We start from the raw sequence: 27,057 nt of genomic DNA, 5'->3' as shown, positions 1-27,057 counted from the left end.
TAGGCGCCCGCCACCACGCCCGGCTAATTTTTTGTATTTTTAGTAGAGATGGGGTTTCACCGTGGTCTCGATCTCCTGACCTCGTGATCCGCCCGCCTCGGCCTCCCAAAGTGCTGGGATTACAAGCGTGAGCCACCGCGCCCGGCCTCATACTTGATTTTGTAGAGTGTTTTCTGACTCTCTTTGTTTTGAAACTAATGTTGTATGCAGCTTAATCTAAGTTGCATGGGCTGTTAGGTTGTAGCTATTTTTCCTCAACTGATGTTTTAATTTTAAATTTAGGAAATGGCATAAAACCCAAGAGAATATATATTATAGCTCAGTTGACTAGCCTATTCTAGGAAAAGCTAACATTATGACATAAACTCAGCTAAAAGTTGGTAAAGCATGACCTCTAGTTTAACTCAATTGATGCACAGATGTTATTTAACTTAATCCCAGAAAAAGAAATGTAGCCAAATGCTGTTAAGAGAGAAATCTGAAAATCACTTTCAGAATCAGCAACCATATTGAAATTCACTTTTGGAACTCTGAGCAAAGACTGCAGAAGTGTTACTTTTATAATATTATTTTATTTCACTGTCTATATGAGATAAGTCTTCAGTGAATACTGACTCAGTTATTGTATTGCTTTGGAAATGTTGTCGGTGAGCAAGTCACTCTAGAGTACCTCACTCAGTTTATAGTTGCAGTCGTAATAAAAATGATTATATTATTTCCTTATGGGGTAAGAATGGAAATTATATTTTAATATATTTATTCTTAGATCTTCAGAAGCTCTCCCCATCTCTGCATGGTGTAGCTGCAGAAGCAGCCCAAAGCAGGAATCCAGTCATCATTTCTGTGTTGCGTGTAAGTTAGAGTAACATTGCCAGGAAGCAAAAGGTAGGAGTTTGCCACAGTTAGGGGATACAATAACAGATGCTAAGGGATACTTATAACAGATGTTAAAGGATATTCTTTGCTAATCGTAATAACTTTTGTTCATTAAATATAGCTAGCTAACCCATTACAGAAGAGAGGTGGTGTGTCTTCTGGCTTGACAGGTAAAGCCAGCCCAAGACAGCTTTGTGACCTACTGATGGAGGAAAAGGCTCTTGCCTTAGGGACTGGATTTTATTTTAGGATGTTGTTTGCCTAAGGTCAAAGGATTACTACCTGATGTGTTGCAGAGATTTAACTCAATGCCTCCAAATTCCCCATGTTTACTTTTCGTATCTTCTGCTAATAACTTGGGTCCTGTTAATTACTTAGTATTTATATTTCTCTCCACGTTTTTCTTTCTGAAAGTAAGAATTTATGAGCTTTTCCTTTAAACATTTTGAGCTTTTTGTGTTTGCTGTTTTTATTTTTCAGTTAAAATTTCCATTTTTTAATATATAAGAGGCTGATAACATGTTTGCTTCTGTGGAGGAAAATGGGGAAGCTCTGGAACATCAGGATGATGTATTTTCTATTGCACCAGTGGACCTTTGGCACTCATTAAATTTTTTTCCCAACTTTTAAAACTTTATTTTATGCCATAGTACAAACATATTCGCGAGCTTTTGGGTTTGCTTGTTTGTTTTAACAAAATTAAGAATACAAAGTTTCTTACAGTTGACCATGGATGTTCCATTGAGGTATAATAGTAAATTTACAGTATCCCCTTAAAATGATCTGATTCTACTCTGGAGGCTAAGGCAGGGGGATTGCATGAGCCCAGAGATTTGAGGTTACAGTGAGCTGTGATTGCACCACTGCAATCCAGCCTGGGCAACAGAGTAAGACCCTGTCTTAAAAAAATAAAAATCTACTTAAACTGGATCCACTGATTTACATCATAAACTTCAAAATGCAATAAATGTAATGGCCTAATTCTTGCAAAGGTAGTTTGGGATCAGTTGTATCAATATCGGTGTCCTTTCATTTTGTTTTTTTGAGACAGAGTCTCTCTCTGTAGCCCAGGCTGGAGTATAGTGGCACCATCTCGGCTCACTGCAACCTCCACCTCCTGGGCTCAAGCGATTTCCTGCCTCGGCTTCCCAAGTAGCTGGGATTACAGGCATCCACCACCACACCTGGCTAATTTTTGTATTTTTAGTAGAGACGGGGTTTCACCATGTTGGCCAGGCTGGTCTCGAACTCCTGACCTCAGGTGATCTGCCTGCCTTGGCCTCCCAAAATGCTGAGATTACAGTTGTGAGCCACCCTGCCCGGCTGTCTGTTTATTCTTTAACATTGGCAAGATTGCTATTTACCATTTTATCTTTGAGAAGCATAATAGACTCAGTCCTCTTGCTTCTTGAATTTCTTCTTGTGTACAACTGACTCCAGGATCACTTACACTGTGCCTTGATAATGGTAAGTCTGCAGCTTCATCAGTATGGTCCCCTTTCCACATATACAACAGGCAAACTTTGTTGCCTCATGGACACATAGAATATTCATTCTGTCTATCCTTAGTCCAGGTACAAAATTCCCTCTCTTATAGTAATCAGTGCTGGGTGCTGCTGTCTCAACAGATGCTCTTATTCCATAGCAGTTTTATTCTCACAGATGAAAATATGAGGTTATTTCCACAAAGCGGCTATATTGTACTTCTAATATAAAGTCATTCAGACCTCATGTTTTCCGTTATACTCACAGGCCAAGCCAATACCAGCTCCCAAGAGACCTGAGCTCTGACAATGCCATGGCTCCTGTAGAAGTTCTTGGCATACATATGCATTGATCCTACTTTTCCTTTAGCACAACCTCCTCTTTGTCCTGTAAGCTCTACAAGAATTTCTGGGACAGAAAGTTCATGAGTAAAGCTAAAGCCATGAGCCTAATAGGCTGTGATGAGATGATCTGTGGGATTTATCCTGGCTTCAAGTCCTTCCCTTCCTCCTCATCCCAACAGTCTTCCTGGCATCACAAAAATGACAGAAATGTGAATAATTTCTGTCATTTTTTATGACAATATATAGCAAATCAGCTGTATAAACAGAAAGGTCCGTTTTAAAATTACATTTGATGAACAGTCTGCGTCATCCTGTAATATTTGAGTCTGTCTTCCCTGGTGAGCACTATTGTGATAGGCAAGCCCTCTTCCAGCCATTGAGGTTACATTTCTTAATTTCAAGTTTGCCTCATTTGCAAAATTACAGAATGCTACCAGCACTCTGCTAGCTGGCTTCTGGGTGAACCCACCACACAGGGTGAAATGGAGGTGGGCATCTTCCTCTCCAATGCAAGCAGCAGTGGCTAGGATGTTATACTCTGCACCAGGCTGCAGGCCCACAGACATTTTTTAAGGGAACATAATATTCATGGATAGGCTGTAATCTTCTTATCCATTCTTCCATTGTTGAATATTTACTGTTTTTCCTGTTTTTTTCTTAACTATTATAAATCATGCTTTGCTCAGTATCTTAATACCCTGATCTTTATTCATTTTTTAAATTATTTCTTTAGGGTAGATTCTCAGGGCACATTTAGGGTAGATCAAAGGGCATATTTTTAATGCTCTCTTGGTATGCCTTGCCAAACTACTTTCCAGTAGTTTGTGCCAATTGTGCAAATTGTGCCAATTTGCATTCTCATGATGATCAGCTTGTGAAAAGTTTCTTTTATGGTACTCTTGGAAGCACTGAATATTTATTGTTTAAAATACTTTTTGCTACATTTGACAGTAACAAATTGAATCCTTTAAATTTTTATGTTTCAAGGTTAAAATATGTGTATGTGTATATTTATATTTTGTTGTTTTTATCCTTCCTGTGTTCATTGGTTTCTTAAAAACAGCTTTATTGAGATATAATTTACATTCCATAAAATTCACCTATTATAAATGTAAGTCAAGTACTTGAAGTCAATTTTTTTTTGTCATTCTATACAGTTACGCAACCATCACTGTAATTCAGCTGTAAAACAGTTGCATCACTCCAAAAAAAATTCCCTGTGCCATTTGCAGTTAATTCTATATCCCAGCCCCAGCCTTAGGCAACTACTAATCTGCTCTTTGTGTGCTTTTTTTTTTTTTTTTAAGGTGGAGTTTTGCTCTTTATGCCCAGGCTGGAGTGCAGTGGCATCATCTCAGCGCACTGCAACCTCCGTCTCCTGGGTTCAAACGATTCTCCTGCCTCAGCCTCCTGAATAACTGGGATTACAGGCGTGTGCCACCAAGCCTGGCTGATTTTTAAAAATATTTTTAGTAGAGATGGGGTTTCACCATGTTGGCCAGGCTGGTCTCGAGCTCCTGACCTGGAGTGATCCACCCGCCTCGGCCTCCCAGGCTTGAGCCGCCGCGCCCAGCCTGCTCTTTGTCTGTAACAGATTTGCGTATTCTAGAAATTTCAAACAAATAATGTCATGTAATATGTAGTCCTTGTATCTGGCTGGTTTCCTTCACTTAGCATTATGTTTTTGAGGTTCATGCATGTTGTAGAATCTATCAATAGTTAATTCATTTTTATTTCAGCTATACTATATTTTGTTTATATAGTGTTTGATGGACATTCAGATTGCTTCCAATTTTTGATTATTATGAACAATACTGCCAGGAACATTTGTGTACAATTCTTTGTGTCTCTCATTTCTGTTGGGTAATTTCTCTAGGAGTAGAATTGCCTGGAGCCCATTTAATTTTATGTAATTACTTAGCCACAAAAAAAGTTTCTTTTAAAAAACGGATGATAGCACTATACTTGAGAAGAAATGCATAATTAAATGGTGTAAGAGAGTTAAAGTGCAGTGATTGGAGCAGGTAAGTGAAAAGTTCTAAACTATACAGTATGAGTGTAATAATGAAAACTACTTCAGAATTTATTGGTAGATGAGCAACTACTACAGTCTAAAACCAAATGAAGGCAAATAAAAACAGTGAGCATCTAAATAAACATTGAAAACTTTGATTCCATGAAAAATGACAAAAATGGAAATTGGGCATGTTTGCATTCATTAGGATAGAAACATGAGTGTATACTCATAATCTTGATGGCCTTTTTTAACACTGGAAACATGAGTATATACTCATGTTTCCAGTGTTAAAAAAGGCCATCAAGATTATGATAGATAAATAGGCCAAGGAGTTAAGTAGTCAGTTTATTCAAGATGAATACATGTACTCTAGTGAATAAACAGGCATTCCTTCTTGCTAGTAACTATAGCAATAAATATTTTATAAATTTGTTGGTTATACTAAATTAACAAAATCAAATTAGTGCTAATGCTAGAGAGGTTGTGATGACATTAACTTTGTTGGTCTAGTCTGTGTGCCAAGCATTGTGGCAAAGCCATCTAGATCCTTGTAGATGTAAGATTTTGAAATAACTTCCATTTTTGTTTCCTTGAATGTAATTTAAATGTTTTAGTACTATATAAATAAAGGAAGAAATAAACCAAAAGATAAAACAGTTTTAGATTCTCCCATGTGCTGAAGTCAAATCTGGTCATGCCTTCCTCTCCACTCTCTTTCTGTCTGTCTGACTCAAACTCTGGAGGCACAAATCCAACATGTTTTTTTTTTCTTTTTGGGCTAGAGAGCTGCATGCTTGCTCTGCTGTGTTTTGAATCCTGCCTTTCTAGCTCGCCTAAATCCTGAATCCAGTTGTTCTTTAATCCAATGACTCACACCTTGGGAGTTTCCCGCACCCCACTCCAAGAAAATGCAATTAACTTTTCCATTTCAAGTAAATAATTCTATCATGTCCTTTCTACTCTTTACTGATATTGCTTTAGGTACTCATCTGAAAATATGCTTCCTGTTGACTTTTTAAAAGTTCCTTGTAGAGTTCTTCTGTATGGGTGGGACCAAACATTTGTGAGTCACTCCCAATTAGTATAGCATAGTACAGTCATCTTAAGAGTAAGTGATTTTTTAATAAATAATTTTTTAATTTGACAGATTGTCAAAAAGTGATCAAATAGAGCCAAAAGCAAGAAACAGAAATTGACTCTTGCTCTATTTATTTTCACCTTTCATCTTTTTTTTATCTAACATCAAAGATTATTTCCATTTCTGATACATTTTTATTGTATTTGTATTATTTTTGTCTAATTACTAGCCTAGGTTTCTACATCATCCATGCTTAAATGCTTTTCCTTGTTACATAGGGCTGTAAGACATTTATACTGTCAGTAGTTGAGTTTACTTGAAGTCATAGGTGAGAAGGTAATGTGTGGTGATTAAGAAGTCAGGAATGATAAAATAAAAAATTTTCTATTTTATCGTGCTTGACAATAAGTTTTGACTTATTAAAAATACATTGGCCAGGTGTGGTGGCTCACGCCTATAATCCCAGCACTTTGGGAGGTTGAGGCAGGAGGTCACTTGAGCCTAGGAGTTTGAGACCAGCCTGGGCAAAATGGTGAAACCTTATCTCTACAAAAAATACAAAAGATTAGCTGAGTGTAGTGGTGTGCACTTGTAGTCCCAGCTACCTGGGAGGCTGAGGTAGGAACATCACCTGTGTCTGGGAGGTCAAGGCTGCAGTGAGCCATGATCATGTCACTGCTTTCCAGCCTGGGCAACAGAGTGGAACCCTGAATCAAAAAAATAAAAATAAAAAATATGTAGTACCAATTTACTACAATAATATTAATAATTTTCTTCACTGTAGATAATCTATCACTGTAAATGATCTTCTCCTATAGGTAGGGAAACATCTGTGTTTGATCCTTTTAGTCTTTTGTACTCAAGATTGACTTCACTACTTTAAGACCTCAGAAAGAGATGTCCCAGTAGGTTCTGCTAATTTTCAAAAAGTTAATACAGCAGAATTAGAGAGTCTAGATTGTTATTTGATGTGACTTTTTTTGATCTCTTGTGATCTCTGTTGGCTTTTTCAAGTCATTATGGTTTCTCTTTGTATACTGGTTGGAGGTATTAGCCCTTGACTGTTTCCCTGGCCTCATGGATGGTACTTTTGCTGATTTTCCTTGTACCTCTTTGACTGTATGAAATTCCTTCAAGCATTTTTTACCACTGGTTTTTCCTCAAATGTGTGTTCCTAAATGTTCAGTCATTGTTTTCCCTGTTAGTATTATTTTTGGATCATTTTATATATTAGAATAATTTTGGTGACCACTCAAATGTGGATGCTTTTTAGATATATTGAACCCTGAAGTCTGAATTTTCTGCCTGTCTGCTTACCTTTACTTACTAGATGTCCTTATAGTGAATCTAAAAGCAACATATCCAAAACTGAAGTGATTCATTCACTATCCACCCTTGCTCCAGTATTTCCAAATACAGCTACTAGTATTATCTGTCCAGTAGCACAAGCTACCAACTGCTGCCTTTATCACTGAACACATAGTTTCTGTCACTGAGCCCCTCTTACTACTTCTAACACTGTCGTAATTCAGGGCCTTATTATTTATTTCAGTAGCCTCTTAACTGGTCTCCAACTCTTCAGTCTGGTACTCTTCAAGGTACTTCTTCATTGAATGAAATATCAGTTTGATCTCAGTATGTCCCTGCCTAAACCCTATAGTCGCAAGTTCTCTATATGATAAAGGTTGTACTGCATATGTCCTAAAAGGCTTGGTGACTGCTTACCTCTCTAGCCTCATCTCCTGTCATTCTCAGTCTCATACATCACATACTAGTCCTTTTGACTCCCCCCACCAACCCCACACTATGCTGTGTCTTACCTTTGTTTTTCATGATGTTTCAGTCCCCTCCCTACTTCCCGACTCACTCTTACTCAGCCTTAATGATTCAGCATGGGACAGCTCCTTCACGAATCCTCTTAATTCTCAGGGTTGGGCCAAGTGCTCCTTTTCTCTGTTCTTGCTAGTATGTAAAACGGGGTAATTTTTATTTTATTTTTTTGTAAATTTTACTTTAAGTTCTGGGATATAAGTGCAGAACGTGTAGGTTTGTTACATAGGTATACATGTGCTGTGGTGGTTTGCTGCACCTATCAACCTGTCATCTAGGTTTTAAGCCATTCAATTAAATGCATTAGATTAATGCATGCATTAGCCATTTGTCCTAATGCTCTCCCTCCCTTCGCCCCCTGCCCCCCAACTGGCCCTGGTGTGTGTTGTTCCCCTCCCTGTGTCCATGTGTTCTCATTGTTCAGCTGCCACTTATGAGTGAGAACATGCGGTGTTTGGTTTTCTGTTTCTGTATTTGCTGAGGATGATGGCTTCCAACTTCACCCGTGTCCCTGCAGAGGACGTGATCTCATTCCTTTTTATGGCTGTGTAGTATTCCATGGTGTTTATGTACCACATTTTCTTTTCTTTTCTTTTCTTTTTTTTTTTTTTTGAGACAGAGTCTTGCTCTGTCACCCAAGCTGGAGTGCAGTGGCACAATCTTGGCCCACTGCAACCTCCGCCTCCCAGCTTCAAGCAATTATCCTGCCTCAACCTCCCAAGTAGCTGGGATTATAGGCATGTGCCACCATGCCTGGCCAATTTTTTTGTATTTTTAGTAGAGACAGGGTTTCACCATGTTGGCCAGGCTGTTCTCACACTCCTGACCTCAAGTGATCCACCTACCTCAGCCTCCCAAAGTGCCGGGACCACAGGCATGAGCCACCATGCCTGTACCACATTTTCTTTATCCAGTCTATCATTGATGGGCATTTGGGTTGGTTCCATGTATTTGCTATTGTAAATACTGCTGCAATAAACATATGTGTGCATGTGTCTTTATAGTAGAATGATTTATATTCCTTTGGGTGTATACCCAGTAATGGGATTGCTGGGTTAAATGGTATTTCTGGTTATAGATCCTTGAGGAATCACCACACTGTCTTCCACAATGGTTGAACTAATTTATATTCCCACAACAGTGTAAAAGTGTTCCTATTTCTCCACAGCCTCACCAGCATCTGTTGTTTCTTAGCTTTTTAATAATCAACATTCTGACTGGTGTGAGATGGTATCTCATTGTGGTTTTGATTTGCATTTCTCTGATGATCAGTGATGTTGAGCTTTTTTTCATATATTTGTTGACCATATAAATGTCTTCTTTTGAGAAGTGTCTGTTCATATCCTTTGCCCACTTTTTGATGGGGTTGTTCTTTTCTTGTAAATGTTTAAGTTCCTTATAGATTCTAGATATTAGACCTTTGTCAGATGGGTAGATTGCAAAAATTTTCTCCCATTCTGTAGGTTGCCTGTTTATTCTTCCTATTTGAATTGGAGTGGTGAGAGAAGCATTCTTGTCTTGTGCTGGTTTTCTTTTTTTTTTTTTTTTTGAGACGGAGTCTCGCTCTTTCACCCAGGCTGGAGTGCAGTGGCGCGATCTCGGCTCACTGCAGGCTCCGCCCCCCAGGATTCACGCCATTCTCCTGCCTCAGCCTCCTGCATAGCTGGGACTACAGGCGCCTGCCACCTCGCCCGGCTAATTTTTTGTATTTTTAGTAGAGACGGGGTTTCACCGTGTTAGCCAGGATGGTCTCAATCTCCTGACCTCGTGATCCGCCCGCCTCGGCCTCCCAAAGTGCTGGGATTACAGGCGTGAGCCACTGCGCCCGGCCGTCTTGTGCTGGTTTTCAAAGGGAATGCTTCCAGCTTTTGCCCATTCAGTATGATATTGGCTGTGGGTTTGTCCTGAATAGCTCTTATTTTGAGATATGTTCCATCAACACCTAGTTTATTGGGAGTTTTTAACATGAAGGGATGTTGAATTCTATCGAAGGCCTTTCTGCATCTATTGAGATTATCATGCGGTTTTTTCATTGGTTCTGTTTATGTGATGGATTACATTTATTGATTTGTGTATGTTGAACCAGCCTTGCATCCCAGGGATGAAGCCAACTGGATCGTGATGGATAAGGTTTTTGATGTGCTGCTGGATTCAGTTTGCCAGTATTTTACTGAGGGTTTTCGCATCGATGGCCTGAAGTTTTCTTTTTTTGTTATGTCCAGAGTTTTGGTATCAGGATGATGCTGGCCTCATAACATGAGTTAGGGAGAAATCTCTCCTTTTCAATTGTTTGGGATAGTTTCAGAAGGAATGGTACCAGCTCCTCTTTGTACCTCTGGTAGAACTTGGCTGTGAATCCGTCTGGTCCTAGGCTTTTTTTGTTGGACAGGCTGTTAATTACTGCCTCCATTTCAAAACTTGTTATTGGTCTATTCAGGGATTCAGCTTCTTCCTGGTTTAGTCTTGGGAGGGTGTATGTGTCCAGGACTTTATGTATTTCTTCTAGATTTTCTAGTTATTTGTATAGAGTTGTTTATTTTCTGTTGGTAGTTTGTATTTCTGTGGGAGCAGTGGTGATATCCCCTTTATCATTTCTTATTGTGTCTATCTAATTCTTCTCTCTTTTCTTCTTTATTGGTCTAGCAAGCAGTCTATCTATTTTGTTAGTTTTTTCAAAAAATTAGCTCCTAGATTCATAGTTTTTTTTGTAGGGTTTTTCATGTTTGAGCTCCTTTAGTTCTGCTCTCATCTTAGTTATTTCTTGTCTTTTGCTAGCTTTTGGATTTGTTCGCTTTTGCTTCTCTAGCTCTTTTAATTGTGATGTTAGGGTGTCGATTTGAGATCCTTCTAGCTTTCTGATGTGGGCATTTAGTGCTTTAAATTTCCCTCTTAACACTGCTTTAGCTGTGTCCCAGAGATTCTGGTGTGTTGTCTCTTTGTTCTCATTGGTTTCAGAGAACTTCTTGATTTCTGCCTTACTTTATTTACCCAGGAGTCATTCAGGAGCAGGCTATTCAATTTCCATGCAGTTGTGTGGTTTTTAGTGAGTTTCTTAATCTTGAGTTCTAATTTGATTGCGCTGTGGTCTGAGAGACTATTTATTATGATTTTTGTTCTTTTGCATTTGCTGAAGAGTGTTTTACTACCTCCAATTATGTGGTCAGTTTTAGAATAAGTGCCATGTGGCACTGAGAAGAATGTATATTCTGTTGATTTGGGGTGGAGAGTTCTATAGATGTCTATTAGGTCCACTTGATCCATAACTGAGCTCAAGTCCTGAATATCCTTGTTAATTTTCTGTCTCATTGATCTAATATTGACAGTAGGGTGTTAAAGTCTCCCACTATTATTGTGTGGCAGTCTAAGTCACTGTGGGTCTCTAAGAACTTGTTTTATGAATCTGTATGCTCCTGTATTGGGTGAATATATATATTTAGCATAGCTAGCTCTTCTTGTTAAATTGATCCCCCTACCATTATGTAATGCCCTTCTTTGTCATGACTATGGACCCTGGCCTCCTTGTGCTCTTGGTGGAGGCAGGGAGCAGGCAGGAGCCCTGCTCTTCCGGGCACAGCTGCAGCCACCCAAGTCTCAGCTGCACACACAGGCCTCCCATTCCATGGAGCAGGCAGGAGCCCACCCCTCACACCCCCAGGTGCAGCTGCAGCCACACAAACTGTGGCTGTGGACCCAGGCATCCCTGCACTCTTGGGGGCCCAGGAAGAAAGGCCCCCCTGCCCTTGCAGGCTTGGAAGTGCTTGCTTCCACTTCCTGGCCTCTCCCTGCTGTTGGCGCCCATTTGATCTCAGAGCAAAGTCAGAGTGGAGCCCAGGTGCTGTTACAGACCAGCCAGGTGTGCACACGCTCAGGGCAGTGCTGACACACCAGCCTCCTGTCACCTCAGCCCCCTCTGGACTTCGGGTGCTGACAAACATAGGAAGGAAGCCAATGAGGGGCTGAGGGAAGCTCAGCACTGGCCTGCGGGTACCCCTTGGCACCTACAGCCTGGGCACCATGAGCAGCAGCAGGAGGCAGACAGGTTCCTGGGTGGAAGGGGTTGGGTCCCTGGTGAGGCCCTGCCTTCAGACCAGTGAGGGCCTAAAGGCTGGGGGCCAGCCCTACAGACAGAACTGGGAACTTGTGGTGCCTTTTCTGGTCCCGCTCATGGCCGCTCACGGACCAACTGGCTCACATTTCCTCCCCTCTGAGGCCCGTAAAAGCCTCGGGCTCAGCCAGAGCTGAGCAGACGTTGAGATGACCTGCCTGTAGAGAGGAGCTACCCACTTCAGGGCTTCCTCTGAACTATTCTGTCAATAGAATAAAGCTCAATAAAGCTCCTCTTCGCCTTGCTCACCCTTCACTTGTCTGCCTACCCCTTTCTTCCTGGACACAGGACAAGAACTTGGGACCTGCCAAAAGGCAAGGCTGAAAGAGCTGTAACACAAACAGGGCTGAAACATACCCCTTGCTTGCCATACTGCAGATAAAGAGGAGAGAAGAGCTGCAGCCCTTCAGGGAGCTCAGATCTGGAGCTCCCCAAGCCAGGGCTGTGACTCTTTGGTTCCCTGTGGTTCCTGGAGGCTCTAAGCTTCCGGGTGCCACCACGTTCCCTGGTGGCAGCCGTGGAAGCTGCTTGCAGTGTGCCTAATCTAGCCACAGCCTTACAGAGAGCCAGCACCCATGCTGGCACCTGGAGCTGCCTGCCCCACTGCAGCAGGCGGCATGCCTGTGCACAGTGGTTGGACCCCATGCTCGCTTACTCACACACCCCTTGTCACTCCATGCCTGGCTTGCCCTTGGCAGGCATGGGATCCAGGCTGGTAGCGTGAACCGAGTGCAGCCTGCCAGCCCAAGTAGGCAGAATGAGCCCAATGGACCCGAGCAAAACTCAGGCAAGGGCACCACCAGCCACAGAGGTTTCTGGCCAGAAAAGTGACACCCCAAGGATCCTGCAACAATTTTTCTCTTATTAGAAAAATTCTGTTGATTTCACTTTCTCTATTAGCATTGCTCATTTATTTGCTTCCATTTAGAGCAAAACTTCTTAAAAGATTTTTCCATATATGCAGCCTCTCATTCCTCTGTGTCCATTTTCTTTGGAATCATTCTGGTAAGGCATTCATCTTCCGCTACATCCACACTGTTCTTGCCAAGGTCGTCGGTGGCTTTCAGATTATTTCCAGTGGTCAGCGTTTGTCCCTTACCTTACTCGATGTATCAGCATCATTTGATGGTTGATCTCTCCCACATTCTTGGAAGACATTATTCACATAGCTTCCAGGACGTATCACTTTCTCTTGGTTCTTTTCATACCTTATTGGCCATTCTTTACAATTTCCTTTGGTTGGTCCTCTTTTCCATGACCTTGAAACTTTGAACTGCTCCATGTCCTTGGACCTGTTGTCTATCTGTACTTGTTCCCTTGGTGATCTCATCCTGTCTCTTGGCTTTAAATTCTGTTTATATGCTGATGACAGCTTAATGTATATCTCAAGCTGAGACTTCTTCCCCTGAACTCTAGGCTCATATATCCAGCTGCCTTTAAAAGTTTTTTTATTGTGATAAAATAAATGTAACGTAAAATTTATCATTGTTGCCATTTTTAAGTATACAGTTCAGGGTATTATATACATTCATAATGTTCTGTAACCATTATCATCATTCATCTCCATAACTCTTTTCATCATGTAAAGCTGAAGGTTTTTACATATTAGTAAGTCTCCATTTTTTCCTCCCTACAATCCCTGCCAGACTCCATTCTACTTTCTGCCTCCATGATTTTGGACCCCTGAAACTACCTCAAATAAGTGGAATTATATAGTATTTTGTCTTTTTGTGACTGGCTTACTTGATTCAGTATAATGTCCTCAAGGTTAATCCATGTTGTAGCATATGTCAGAATTTCCTTCCTTTTTAAGGCTGAATAATATTTTATTGTATGTATATTTTTATGTCATATTTTGCTTATCCATTCGTCTGTTGATGGACACTTGGGTTGCTTTTACATTTTAGCTATTGTGAATAATGCTGCTATGATCATGGATGTACCAGTATCTCTTTGAGACCCTACTTTTGGCTATATACCCAGAAAGGGAATTGCTGGATCATATGGTAATTCTTTTTCAAAATTTTTGAGGAACTGCCATATTGTTTAACACAGTAGCTGTACCATTTTACATTCCACCAACAGTGCATAAGGGTTCTAATTTCTCCACATCTTTGCCAACACTTATTTTCTACTTTTTTTGAGAGTAGCTATCCTAATGGGTGTGAAGTGGTATCTCATTGTTTGCATTTCTCTAATGATTAGTGATGTTTAGCATCTTTTCATGTGCTTATTGGCCATCGTATATCTTCTTTGAACAAATGTCTATTCCAATCCTTTGCCCATTTTTGAATTGGGTTCTTTGCTTTTTAGTGGTTGAGTTTTAGGTGTTCTCTGTGTATTCTGGATATCAATCCCTTATCAAATGTATGATTTGCAAATATTTTCTCCCATTCTGTGGGTTGCCCTTTTACTCTGTTGATAGTGCCCTTTGACACACAAAAGTTTTTAATTTTCATGAAGTCCCCTTTGTCTTTTCTGTTGTTGCTTTTGCCTTTGGTGTCATATCCAAGAAACCATTGCCAAATCCTATGTTGTGAAGCTTTTGCCCTATGTTTTCTTTTAAGAATTTTATACTTTCAGGTCTTACATTTAGATCATTGATCCATTTTGAGTTCGTTTTTGTATATAGTGTTATGTTAGGCTCCAACTTTATTGTTTTGTATGTGGATATCCAGTTTTCCTAGCACCATTTGTTGAAAAGACTGTTCTTTCCCATTAAATGATGTTGGCACCCTTGGACATAATCTTTTGACTGTATATGTGAATGTTTATTTCTGGACTGTCTATTCATATTCTTTTGAATATGAGATATATGTCTGTCTGTATGCCGGTACCATACTGTTTTGATTAGTGTAGCTTTGTAGTAGGAATCAGGAAGTGTGAATCCTCAAGTTTTGTTTTCTTTTTCAAGATTGTTTTGGCCATTGAAATTCTATATAAGTTTTAGGATGAGCATTTCTAATTTTGCAAAAAACATCACTGGGATTTTGATAGAGATTGCATTGAATCTATTGATTGCTTTGGGTAGTGTTGGCATCTTAACAGTATTAAGACTTCTATGATTATGGAATGTGTTTTTATTTATGTCTTTAATTTCTTTCAGTAATGTTTTATAGTTTTCATTGTACAAATATTTTACCTCTTTTGTTAATTCCTAAGTTAATTCATTAAACATTTTTTAAAATTTTTACTTTTTTTTTTTCTTAACCCCTTTCCCAACCCCCTAAGTTAGTTCTTTTTGATGCTACTGATAATGAGATTTTATTATAATTTCCTTTTTGGATTGTTCATTGTTTAGTGTATAGAAATGCAACTGATTTTCCTGTATTGTTTTTGTATCTTACTACTTTGCTGAATTCATTTATTCTAACAGTTTTTTTCTGGACCATTTAGGGTTTTCTACATACAAGACTATATCATCCAAAACAGATAATTTTATTTTGTCCTTTCCATTTGGATGCTTTTTTTTTTTTTTTTTTTTTTTTTTGAGACGGAGTCTTGCTCTGTTGCCCAGGCCGGAGCACAGTGGTGTGATTTCATCTCACTGTAACCTCCACCTCCTGAGTTCAAGTGATTCTCCTGCCTCAGCCTCTTGAGCAGCTGGGATTACAGGCCTGCGCCACTGTGCCCAGCTAATTTTTGTATTTTTGGTAGAGATGGGGTTTCACCATGTTGGCCAGGCTGGTCTCGAACTCCTAGACTCGAGAGATCCTCCTGCCTTGGCTTCCCAAAGTGCTGGGATTACAAGCCACCATACCCCTCTGGGTATAAGCTTTTAAAATTTTAATAAGTATTGCTGAATCATTTTCCAAAAAAGTTTTATCAGTTTATACTCTCATGTCCAGGACAGTGAGCCTTCTGTATCCATGGGTTACACATCCATGGGTTACACATCCATGGATTCAACCAATTTTGGATGGAAAATATTTGGGGGAAAAAAAAGGATGGTTGCACCTGTACCGAACAAGTACAGAATTTTATTTTTGTCATTTTCTAAACAATACATCATTAACAACTATTTATGTAGTATTTGTATTAGGTATTCTAAGTACTCTAGAGATGAATTAAAGTATATAGAAGGATGTGTGTAGGTGTTATGCAACTACTACATCATTTTATAGAAGGGCCTTGAATATCCGTGGTGGATTTGGTGTCAGTCCTCTCCATGGATACTGAGAGATGATGTATATGAAAATGTTGTTTCCTCCACATTCTTGCTAGAGCCAATTATCACTAATCTTAGTCTTTGCCAAACTTACATTAAACATCTTGTTAGTTGCCTATCTTCCTGAGCTTTTAGGCTTGAGAGTTTTGGCGTCAGGTGCCTGTTTGTACCTTCCCATATATGTCTTTTTTTTTTTTTTTAATGGAAATTTCAAATAATATAGGAAGGTATAATGGGAAGGCCCTTATCCTTATAGGGTGTCCCAAGTAGCATTTTGAGTTTTGAATAGAGTGAGTTATGACCTTCTGTGTGCATTATTCTTTTTTTTTTTCTATTTTATTTTTTCTCCCCGCAGTACTTTCCAAGTCACGAGCCCCTCTCTCAGGGCGAACCCATCCCAGGGTGTCCTTCAGTTGCCTGCCTGCCTTCTTTCCATTCGTCATCCATCTCTGTCACCCAGGCGGGAGTGCAGTGGCATGATCATGGATCATTGCAGCTTCAATCACCTGGGCTCAAGCGGTCCTCATGCCTCATTTTTTGATTTTTTGTAGAGACAAGGTCTCACTTTGTTGCCCAGGCTGGTCTTAAACTCCTGGACTGAAGCAATGTGCCCACCTCAACCTCTCAAATTGCTGAGGTTACAGGTGTGAGCCACCGTGCCCAGTTCTCTGAGCATTATTCTGTGGCTTGACTGGGTTTCCAGCCCTGTTACTTAGGGCCAGGAGTACAGTAGGACCCTGGTTTAGAAAAGGAATTATGACATCTGCCAAATACTATTTAGCTTAATTTATTCATAAATTGGTTCACACTGTTAATTGAATAGTTATAGATCTCCTAGTCTGTGTAATATATTCTAGGCATACTTACATATACATGAGAACTGACTAGTAATTTCCTCTTGATATAACTTCACTTAGGGCTGGGTGTAGTGGCTCATGGCTGTAATCCCAGGACTTTGGGAGGCTGAGACAGGAGAATCACTTGAGGCCAGGAGTTTGAGACCAACCTGGGCAACAAAGTGAGGCCTGTCTCTACAAAAACAAAACAAAACAAAACAAAACAAAACAAAACAAAAAAATTAGCTGGGTGTGGTGATACGTGCCTGTAGTCCCAGCTACTCGGGAGGCTGTGGTGGGAGGATCTCTTGAGCCTGGGAGGTTGAGGCTGCAGTGAGCTGTGATTGCCCACTGTACTCTAGCGTGGGTTACAGAGCAAGACTCTGTCACAAAAACCCCCCAAAATTTGGGATTCCTTAATCCAGCAGTCTGCAACCTTTTTGGCACCAAGGACTGGTTTCATGGAAAACAGTTTTTCCATGGATGGTGGGTAGGGGATGGTTTCAAGATGAAACTGTTCCACCTCAGATCATCAGGCATTAGTTAGATGTACAACCTAGATCCCTCACATGCATCGTTCACAATAGGGTTTGCGCTTCTGTGAGAATCTAATGCCACCACTGATCTGACAGGAGGTGGCGCTCACGTGGTAATGCTCACTCGCCCTCTGCTCACCTCCTGTTGTGCGGCCCATTTCCTAACAGGTCACAGACCAATACCAATACCAACTATGGATAAGGGACCCCTGCCCTAATCCATATCACAGTGTTTTGTATTTGTTATAATTGGTTTTCTGTCCATGCTGTGAGACAAAGGCTTAGCAACTTCCTTCTATGCAGTAGTATACCGTTGCCCCCATCACACATGAATATTACCGTGAATATTATCATAAATATCATGGTTATTTATAATAAATATGGTTATTTATGATAACCATTTATTATAACCATATTATTCTGATAATAACCATAAAATATTATATATATCATATATTTAACACCTGTATATATTAAAGTTCAGCTGTTACTCATCTATTTATATATATATATATATATATATATTTTTTTTTTTTTTTTTAGAGCAGGGTCTCACCATCTTGCCCAGGCTGGTCTTGAACTCCTGGACTCAGACAATCCTCCCACCTTAGCCTCCCAAAGTGCTGGGATTACAGGTGTGAGCCACTGCACCAGCCTTTTTATTTCTCTATCAGCTGTTTAAGTAATTGTCAAAGAACCTTATTTTTAAGAACCTTGACCAATAAAGGAAAGTCCTGAATGAGTTCCCTGACTGAAAAAAATCAAAGTGATTACATATTTACACATATTCTGTGAGCTTAATAATAATAGCTACCATTTGTTTAGCAGTTACTATGTACAAATACTGTGCTAATGCTTTATATCCTTTAACCTTTACAACAAACATTCTGAGGTAGGTACTGATGCCATCCTTGATTTAAATATAGGCAAAGGGAGGCTCAAAGAGATTAAGTAGGTTGCTCATGGTCACACAATAAGTTAGAAGATGATAGAGCTTGAATTTAAGACGTTTTTGTTTGGTTGGTTTTTTTTTTTTTTTTTTTTTTAAGATGGAGTCTTACTTTGTCGCCCAGGCTGGAGTACAGTGATGTGATCTCGGTTCACTGCAACTTCTGCCTCCCAGGTTCAAGCTATTCTCCTGCCTCAGCCTCCCAAGCAGCTGGGATTATAGGTGTGTGCCACCACACCTGGCTAATTTTTGTATTTTTAGTAGAGATGGGGTTTCTCCATGTTGGCCAGGCTGGTCTCGAACTCCCGACCTCAGGTGATCCGGCCGCCTCGGCCTCCCAAAGTGCTGGGATTACAGGCGTGAGCCACTGCACCTGGCCATAGTCCTGATTTCTTTATCTGAAGTATGGGGATAATATAGCATCTGCCTCACAAGATTGTGATATAGATTAAGTGAAAAAATGCATGCAGAGTAGTTTATCCAAGCACATGGTAAGCACTCAAAAACTGGCAATGATTATTGTAAATTATGTGGTACCCTTTTGTCACTGTAGAATAATTCTTTCTTTGGTCTTGCTTTCTGTTGTTAAAACTTCTATATACCTGAATTCTGGATATAAGTGATGTTACCTTTGATGGTAGTGAAAGAAATCAGCAATGCTTTTAAAAGAAAACTTCATAGTTTCATAAGCTTTGGCTCCAAAAACTTCCTAGGGAAAAATGTCTAGGGACTTATGTTTAAGTCATAAATAGAGATAGAATTTGAATGTGATACTTCCTATTACTAAATTTCAGTTCAAAATTTTAAAAGAATTAATGAATCTTACCCGGGAGCATTACTGATTCTGAGAAGTGCTGGATATCATGAGAGGTATTTGAACAGCTGAATCATGTGGCAGCAGAAAAATGAGAGCCTCTGTACTAAACTCACATAGGAGTTTATTTTCCTTCTTCCAAATAGTCATTTCCCATCTCAGACAAAACGACTGTTTCATAAATTGCATTGTTATTATTTCCATTTATTCACTTATGGTCCCCAGAAAGTTTGTTTGCTTTGTCTTTCAAAGTAGAATTATTATAATTTTTAAAGAACTTACCTGTGGATGTCCAAATTTTCAAAGCCTTGAGGAGATAAATCTCTCAAAGAATTAACTATCACTAAAAACGAAGAAATATGAGTAAAGACCAAGATGTTTGAAACAAAGTTATATGCCAACTTGAATGATTGTGCCTAAAGAATGAAAAGGCCATCATAATTATTTTCATTACCTCATAAATTTAAAGCATTTTTAAAAGCTATGAATGTTCTTTTTTGGGCAGGTGTACTATTTGTGTCTTTCAACATTTCCACTGAATTTGTTTGCCAAATAAATTCTTTGTGTGTGGGCAGGCTTTTCCCCCCCACAAATAAGATGCATATTCCTATGATTTTCCAATTTTACCAATCTTTAATGGAAATTTTTTTCTTTTAGTTTCTCTCTCTCCTACCTCTTAATGACTGTATAGATCAATATCAACTATCCTTAGATGGAGCCCATTGTATTCATTATTAAACAGTTTATAAGGCTTTAAACCTAGTGACCTTGTTCTTTTTTCCCACAAATGTGATCACAGTTACTTCCTTTTGTGGCAAACAAGGCTGTTATTCTATGGGTAAGGTGTTGTTTTTGTTGTTGTTTGTTTTGAGACAGGGTCTCACTCTGTCATAAGCCTGGGGTGCAGTGGTGCCATATAGCTCACTGCAGCCTCAAACTCCTGGGCTCAAGTGATCCTCCTGCCTCAGACTCCAAGTAGGTGGGACCACAGGCGCACACCACCACACCCAGGTAGTTTTTGGATTTTTTGTAAAGACAAGGTCTCACCATGTTGCCCAGGCTGGTCTTGAACTCCTGGGCTCAAGTGATCCTTCCCCTCCACCTCCCAAAGCACTGGGATTACAGGTGTGAGCCACTGTGCTTGGTCTGTGTGAGGGTTTCTAACAGAGATAAAGAGTGGTGGTGCAATTATTTTGTTGTTGTTTCAGCTGACCTCAGGATGGTTTAACATTTTGTGAGGAAAATCATGAAGTGTAGTGAGAGTATTGTATATTTAAAACATCACAATATCCCCTCGTTCTGTTCCTAATATGCTAAAATACATGACATTTGGGTAAAATATGTAATATTTAAAATATTGATATTAATAATTTTGATATCCTTTGAGGTAATTAGAGACTTTTTGATGTCTAAAAGATTGAGTTTGAGACCACTATCTGTTCCTTAGTATCAGTTAAGTAGGAGCCTCAAAGACAAACAGCTGCTTTTTGCTGTGATTAACACACCCCGAGAGGAAAAAATAATCAGAATTTTCTTGTCAACCCATCAGTTTTGGGGTGTGGGAAATAGATTAATCACTGCCAAATTAGAATTTGCTGTAGGCTTTCAGCCCCCGCCCCCACTACCACCCCATCTCTCAGAACTGTATCTGTAAGCGCGAGGGCAGATGGTCCAAGGTTCCATACATGCAGGCTCTCTTTGCCTTGCAGGGTAATCTGGACCTCTGCCAATATTGTAGAATTGATTCTGCCCTCCTAGTGACCATCTCAGAGAGGCTGCAAAGGGCAATTCCAGGGAGATAGGTAAGCAAACCTTAGAGATACTTCCAGTAGGGGACTCAACTCTCTCTGGTCCTACTCCTCCTGGTCCACTTCGTCCTCCATATCCAGGTTTTCTCTCAAGCTTACCTCATCTTAGAAATTCTCATTTTAGGCAGGTCCCAGTCTCACTCCTGCCCCTACTGCCTGGTGAATATTGCCCCATTAAGGTCCAGGCCCTCCTTTATCTACAGGACTTAAGGCAAATTGAGGGGGATCTTGCAAGTTTTTAGATGACCCTGACAGGTATATAGAGGCTTTCCAGAATTCAACATAGGTGTCTGAGATTCAGAAATCTAATTTACTTTGTCCTGAATTCTCAGTGAAGGATTGTCTTAATTCAAAAGCATATTTAAGAAAGATGTAATAATTCTAGTTGTGTTTTATATGCTTTATACTGTTTTGATTACACTTTGAAAAATTTATCTTTCCCACTTTCCCTATTTCCGTCTTTCATTCATAATCTTATCTCAGCTCCCATGTAGAGACTTATCTCAGTTCCCATGTAGAAATACTTTTTCTTTCTCCACTTTTCCTTGTGAGCTGGCCCCAAAAGAAAGATTTATTGTACAGTGAACACATCTAGAATGTCACTAGGTAGAAAAAATCTTGGCAAATTAACATCATTTGTAAGACCTTCGGGTAGTATATTTGGCAAGTTTCATTCTAGTTTACATGTGAGATTTCATTTTGGTGAAAACATTTCACCACTTTTCTATATATTTTCCTATAGAATATGAATAAAGCTTTTTATTTCTCCCTTCAGTGGCACAATTAAAAATTCCAGCCTCTGAAATGTGTGATGCTTTGTTAGCCAGGAAGCCAGAAAGGTTATATAAATAAATTAATTAATGTTGAAGATGCATATAATTACTAAGTTTGTATACTCTAAGAAGCAACCAAATTGTTGGTGGCAAAAGTGAACAAATCATGGGTCTCCTTATTTCTAGTGACTCCCACTGCAGTTCATCCTACACACAGCTGCTAGATCATCAAAGCTGTTGGATTAATCTCCCTAAAACAATATTTCATCAACTCTGTCGGTAGTGCCTTCTGTCTTAAGAAATTGCAACTTCTTATTCCAGTGCCAAAGGCCCTCTCTTTACAGCCGTATCTTGCATTTTTCCACTTGTTCCTTTGTTTGGTTTTTGTTACCCTCTGGGGGCCTTAGCTATATATAAATTTGCTGCAATACCTGTTCCTCCTCCTCCTCCTCCTCCTCCTCTTTCTCCTTGCCTTTTCATTCTGATTACCACCCTCACTCATAAATGCTTCCTTAGCAACTGATTATGCCTAACTATATTTCCCACCAGGCTCTCAGGATTTTGGTACTTAATTCATCGTGTCTTAATTTATTCTCAGTTTAGGGTTGCTCTCCATATGATTTTATGGATGTGCAGTCTCTCCAAGATAGGTGCCAAGTAGATGTTACAGACTAAGTGATTTGCCTTAATGATGGAGGTAGAGTTGAAATTGGCTCTATGTATTCTGATTGCTTCAGGAAGTCTTTGTACATGAAATGGGATTTCATGAGTTTGGAGTCAAAGACCAGAGAGTGTTTAAGTAGGGAAGAAAGGCAGTGTGGAAATTTTGCAGGAATAACAGTGTTAAATCTGCAATAGCTGTGAGGCCATGGCACTCTGCTTAATATGCCTGAGGCTCAGTTTCTTAATCTGATGCCACGGAAAAAGGTAGAGTAGGAATCTCTGAATTGATTCCTCTGCCGGAAGAACTATTGAGCTGGCATGAACTGTCTGAAGCAACTATTTTGGAACTCTGGAGTCTAGTAGAACATTTGCAGCATCCAAGGGAGTACTTGATGAGGAAAGAGGCTGGTAAGTTTCAAAGAATTTCATTGTTTTGGTGTTTGGCATAGTAGCTACCATCTCCCATCTCTCAATCCTGTAGCAGCCAGGTGATGGTTGCCTGTGTTCCTGGTGTGACTTGCTGGTCCCTGGGTGGGCATTTGGGACCTTTAAAAATTGGGATTGTGTATTATGATTGCTATTTTTAATTGCTGAGGTGCCAGCTGTTTCAACCCCCACAAGCTGAAGTGACTTACTTGGCATTAGCCATTTAAGATTTAAAGAGACAGAACATTCCCTCGAACTCCTTTTCTTATTGGATCCAGGCATTTAAGGAAATCTGTGTTAGGTCACTGGATGACTGCAGAGATAACAGAGACTTCAGTGACCACATATGGCAGGGAGTATAATCCTTGGAAAGAATAGGTTGGAAAATTCACTTAAACAAATGGCTGGCTGCCACCCTCATCAAGTAACAACAGCAATCCTGGGGAGAGAAGGGAGCCTGATTTCCAGAGTTACCACATTACAATATTCAAAATATCCAGAAAAAAATAAAAAGCACACAAGAAAGAGGAAAGTGTGGCCCATTGCTGGGGGGAAAAATGGACAGAAACCATCCTTGGGGAAATGCGGACATTGGACTTTTCAGACAAAAACTTTATCTTTTTTTTTCTGATTTGGGTAATTTATTTTTTTATTTTTATTTTTATTTTACTATACTTTTAAGTTTTAGGGTACCTGTGCACAACGTGCAGGTTTGTTACATATATATACATGTGCCATGTTGGTGTGCTGTACCCATGAACTCATCATTTAACATTAGGTATATCTCCTAATGCTATCCCTCCCCGCTCCCCCCACCCCACAACAGGCCCCAGTGTGTGATGTTCCCCTTCCTGTGTCCATGCGTTCTCATTGTTCAATTCCCACCTATGAGTGAGAACATGCGGTGTTTGGTTTTTTGTCCTTGCGATAGTTTGCTGAGAATGATGGTTTCCAGCTTCATCCGTGTCCCTACAAAGGACATGAACTCATCATTTTTTATGGCTGCATAGTATTCCATGGTGTATATGTGCCACATTTTCTTAATCCAGTCTATCGTTGTTGGACATTTGGATTGGTTCCAACTCTTTGCTATTGGGAATAGTGCCGCAGTAAACATATGTGTGCATGTGTCTTTATAGCAGCGTGATTTATAATCCTTTGAATATATACCAGTAATGGGATGGCTGGGTCAAATGGTATTGCTAGTTCTAAATCCCTGAGGAATTGCCACACTGACTTCCACAATGGTTGAACTAGTTTACAGTCCCACCAACAGTGTAAAAGTGTTCCTGTTTCTCCACATCCTTTCCAGCACCTGTCGTTTCCTGACTTTTTAATGATGGCCATTCTAACTGTTGTGAGATGGTATCTCATTGTGGTTTTGATTTGCATTTCTCTGATGGCCAGTGATAATGAGCATTTTTTCATGTGTCTTTTGGCTGCATAAAAAAAACTTTATCTTAAATATACCCACAGAGTCAAAGGAAATCATGGTCAAAGAACTAAAGGAAATCAGGAGAACAATGTATCAATGGGAAACATACTAGAGAGATGAAAATTATAAAAAAATATAATTCAGTAGAGAGTTCAGTGGCAGATTTGAACAGGCAGAAGAAAGAATCAATAAACTTGAAGACAAAGCAATTGCAATTACCCTGTCTGAGGAGCAGAGAGAAAAATTTGAAGAGAAATGAACATACCCTAAGGGACTTATGAGAAGACATCAAGCTTACCAACATATGCATTATGGTAATCCTAGAAGGAGAGAGAGAAAGGGACAGAAAAAATAGTCAGAGAAATAATGGCTGAAAAGAATTTTATGGTTTTAGCTTTTATATTTAACTCTTTAATTTATTTTGAGTTCATTTTTGTGTATGGTATGAGGCAGGGGTCCAACTTTACTTTTCTGCATATGTCTCTCCAGTTGTCCCAGCATCATTTATTGAAGAGACGATTGTTTCCTCATTAAATGGACTTTGAAATTCACTAGGCTGTAGATGTTTGGATTTATTTCTGGACTCCAGATTCTATTCCATTGATCTTTATATCTGTCCATATGCCAGTAACACAATGTTTTGATTACTGTACCTCTGTAGTAAGTTTTGAATTCAGGAAATATGCATCTTCCAACTTTGTTCTTCTTTCTCAAGATTATATTGCCTACTCAAGGTCCCTTGCAATTTCCATATGAATTTGAGGATTGACATTTCCATTTCTGCAGAAAAGGTGGTCATTGGAATTTTGATAGGATTGTGCTGGATCCGTGGATTGTTTTGGATAATATTGATACCTTCACAGTATTAAGTCTTCCAGTCCATGAACATGGGGACAGCTTTACATTTATTTAGACCATCTTTAATATCTTTCAGCAATATTTTACAGTTTTTAAATGTAAAAGTCTTTTACCTCTTCCATTAAATTTATTCATAGGTATTTTATTCTTCTAGATGGAAATGGAATTGTCTTCTTAATTTCTTTTTTGAATTATTCATTGCTGGTATGTAGAAACACTGTTTTTTGTGTGTTAACCTTGTAAGCTGCAAATTTGCTGGATTTGTTTAACTCATAGTTTTCGTGTGAATTCTATCCTATCTATATATAGGATCATGTCATCTGTGAATAAACATAGTTTACTTCTTCCTTTCCAATTTCAATGCCTTTTTTTTTCTTCTCTCTAGACAAGAAACTTCTAGTACAGTGTTGAATAGCAGTGGTGAAAGCCGGCATCCTTGTCTTGTTCTTGATCTCAATGGGGAATGCTTTCAGTCTTTTACTATTGAGTATTATGTTAGCTGTGGGTTTTTTATAAATGCCCTTTATCATGTTGAGGAAGTTCCCTCCTAATGTTAGCTTTCTGAGTGCTTTTATTGTGAAAAGATGTTATATTTCATCAAATGCCTTTTTTGCATTGAGATGATTGTGTGTTTTCTTTTTTTTTTTTTCACTTTCTACAAATGGGCATTTAAACATTTTTATAGTATAAAATACCTTTTTAAAGTTGAACCACCTAGGGTGAATCCCACTTAACAAAGCAATGCCAGCCACTTTTCCAACTTGGATGAGTTCTGAGTTAGGCAAAACAAAGATGAAAGCCTTGCACCAGTTCTTCATGTAGCCCCAGACAGGTGAAAATTAGACAAAATAATTTGTGATTAAGGTCTGGTCTTCCCCCCCTGGAACTAGGTACCAGGGTGTCCCACGCTGGGAATGCAGGCTGATGTCTCCAAGACTTATTTTGTGCTGGAGAGGGGGATGGGACTAGGATAAGTAATGCCTTACTTTGTGGCAGCAAAGCTTTCCTATATTTTAATTGCCTTTTTCTTGATTCAGTGTTTACTTGGGTGCTATAAACCTTTGACTGTTTTCCAGAATTTAACAAAGTTGGTTCTGATAGTTTCTGCTTGTTTTTCAGTGTTTCTATGGGGAGATAGAAGCTTGGAGCTGCCTAGTCTGGCATTTTGCTGATGTCACTTTCTTCATTCTTTATGGTTTTAAAAAATTTTACCCTTTTTAAAACCTTTTATTTACTGTAAGGCATTATTTGTTATATTTAATCACTCTTGTGATCCTTCTAATTTGTATTCATTTCTAAAATGAATTTTTCCTTTTACTTCTATTCTTTTGAGTTATTTCACCTTTTCTTGAGTTGTATAATTGTAATTTATTTTGCTCTTTCATGTCTTGAATTATTTTTCTAATGTCTTTTAGCTTGTTTTGAAATAGAAGTTTACAGTTTTGATCTCTTCCCAAGGTCTGTTTTTCATTATCTATAAAGATACTATTCTGCTCCTTATTCTCTTTTTTCTTAAAATAACTGTATGGATGAGACCTTGATACTTTTCTGTTGCTAATTTTTATGTGAAATTGGTTTTCCTGAACTTTAAAAAGGGATCATGTTTCAGGATAACTTTTCTAATTCACAGAGCTCCCTCTTCTGTTGTTTTTGTAAAATGTTTAAAAATATGGTGGCTTCCTTTCCCCTTCTCCGCTTTTATCTGAACCTTTTCTTTCCTTGTCTTTATTGTCCCTGTTCTGCTTAATTTTGGTTCCACTCCCAGCAGTTTTCCCTCAGTTTGGAGCCCATTCCTGGAAGGTAGCTTTGGTTGGTAGGTTGGTTTTAAGAATTTATATGGAGATATACCTAATGCTAAATGACGAGTTAATGGGTGCAGGAAATCAACATGGCACATGGATACATATGTAACAAACCTGCACATTGTGCACATGTACCCTAAAACCTAAAGTATAATAAAAAAAAAAAAAAAGAATTTATATGGCTCAGACTATTCCAGCCTTTTTAGGAACTTACCCTGCACTCACTTGTTATTGGATTGAGCCACACTGTTCCC

The 27,057-nt window shown here is 39.2% G+C and overlaps 1 protein-coding gene and 1 pseudogene across 16 annotated transcripts in view; one reads left to right on the top strand and one right to left on the bottom strand.

Moving 5' to 3' along the window:
• SLMAP (sarcolemma associated protein) overlaps positions 1 to 27,057 on the top strand; it is a 177,024-nt gene that overhangs the window by 44,548 nt on the left and 105,419 nt on the right. The gene's annotated exons all lie outside the window — the stretch shown is intronic.
• On the bottom strand, positions 1,793 to 22,099 carry LOC105740270 (annotated as a pseudogene).

Source organism: Nomascus leucogenys, chromosome 4 (genome assembly GCF_006542625.1).
Source record: "Nomascus leucogenys isolate Asia chromosome 4, Asia_NLE_v1, whole genome shotgun sequence".
NCBI classification, from domain to species: domain Eukaryota; kingdom Metazoa; phylum Chordata; class Mammalia; order Primates; family Hylobatidae; genus Nomascus; species Nomascus leucogenys.
The sequence above is the reverse complement of the archived record's forward strand: the minus strand, read 5'-3'. Positions and strand labels throughout refer to the sequence as shown.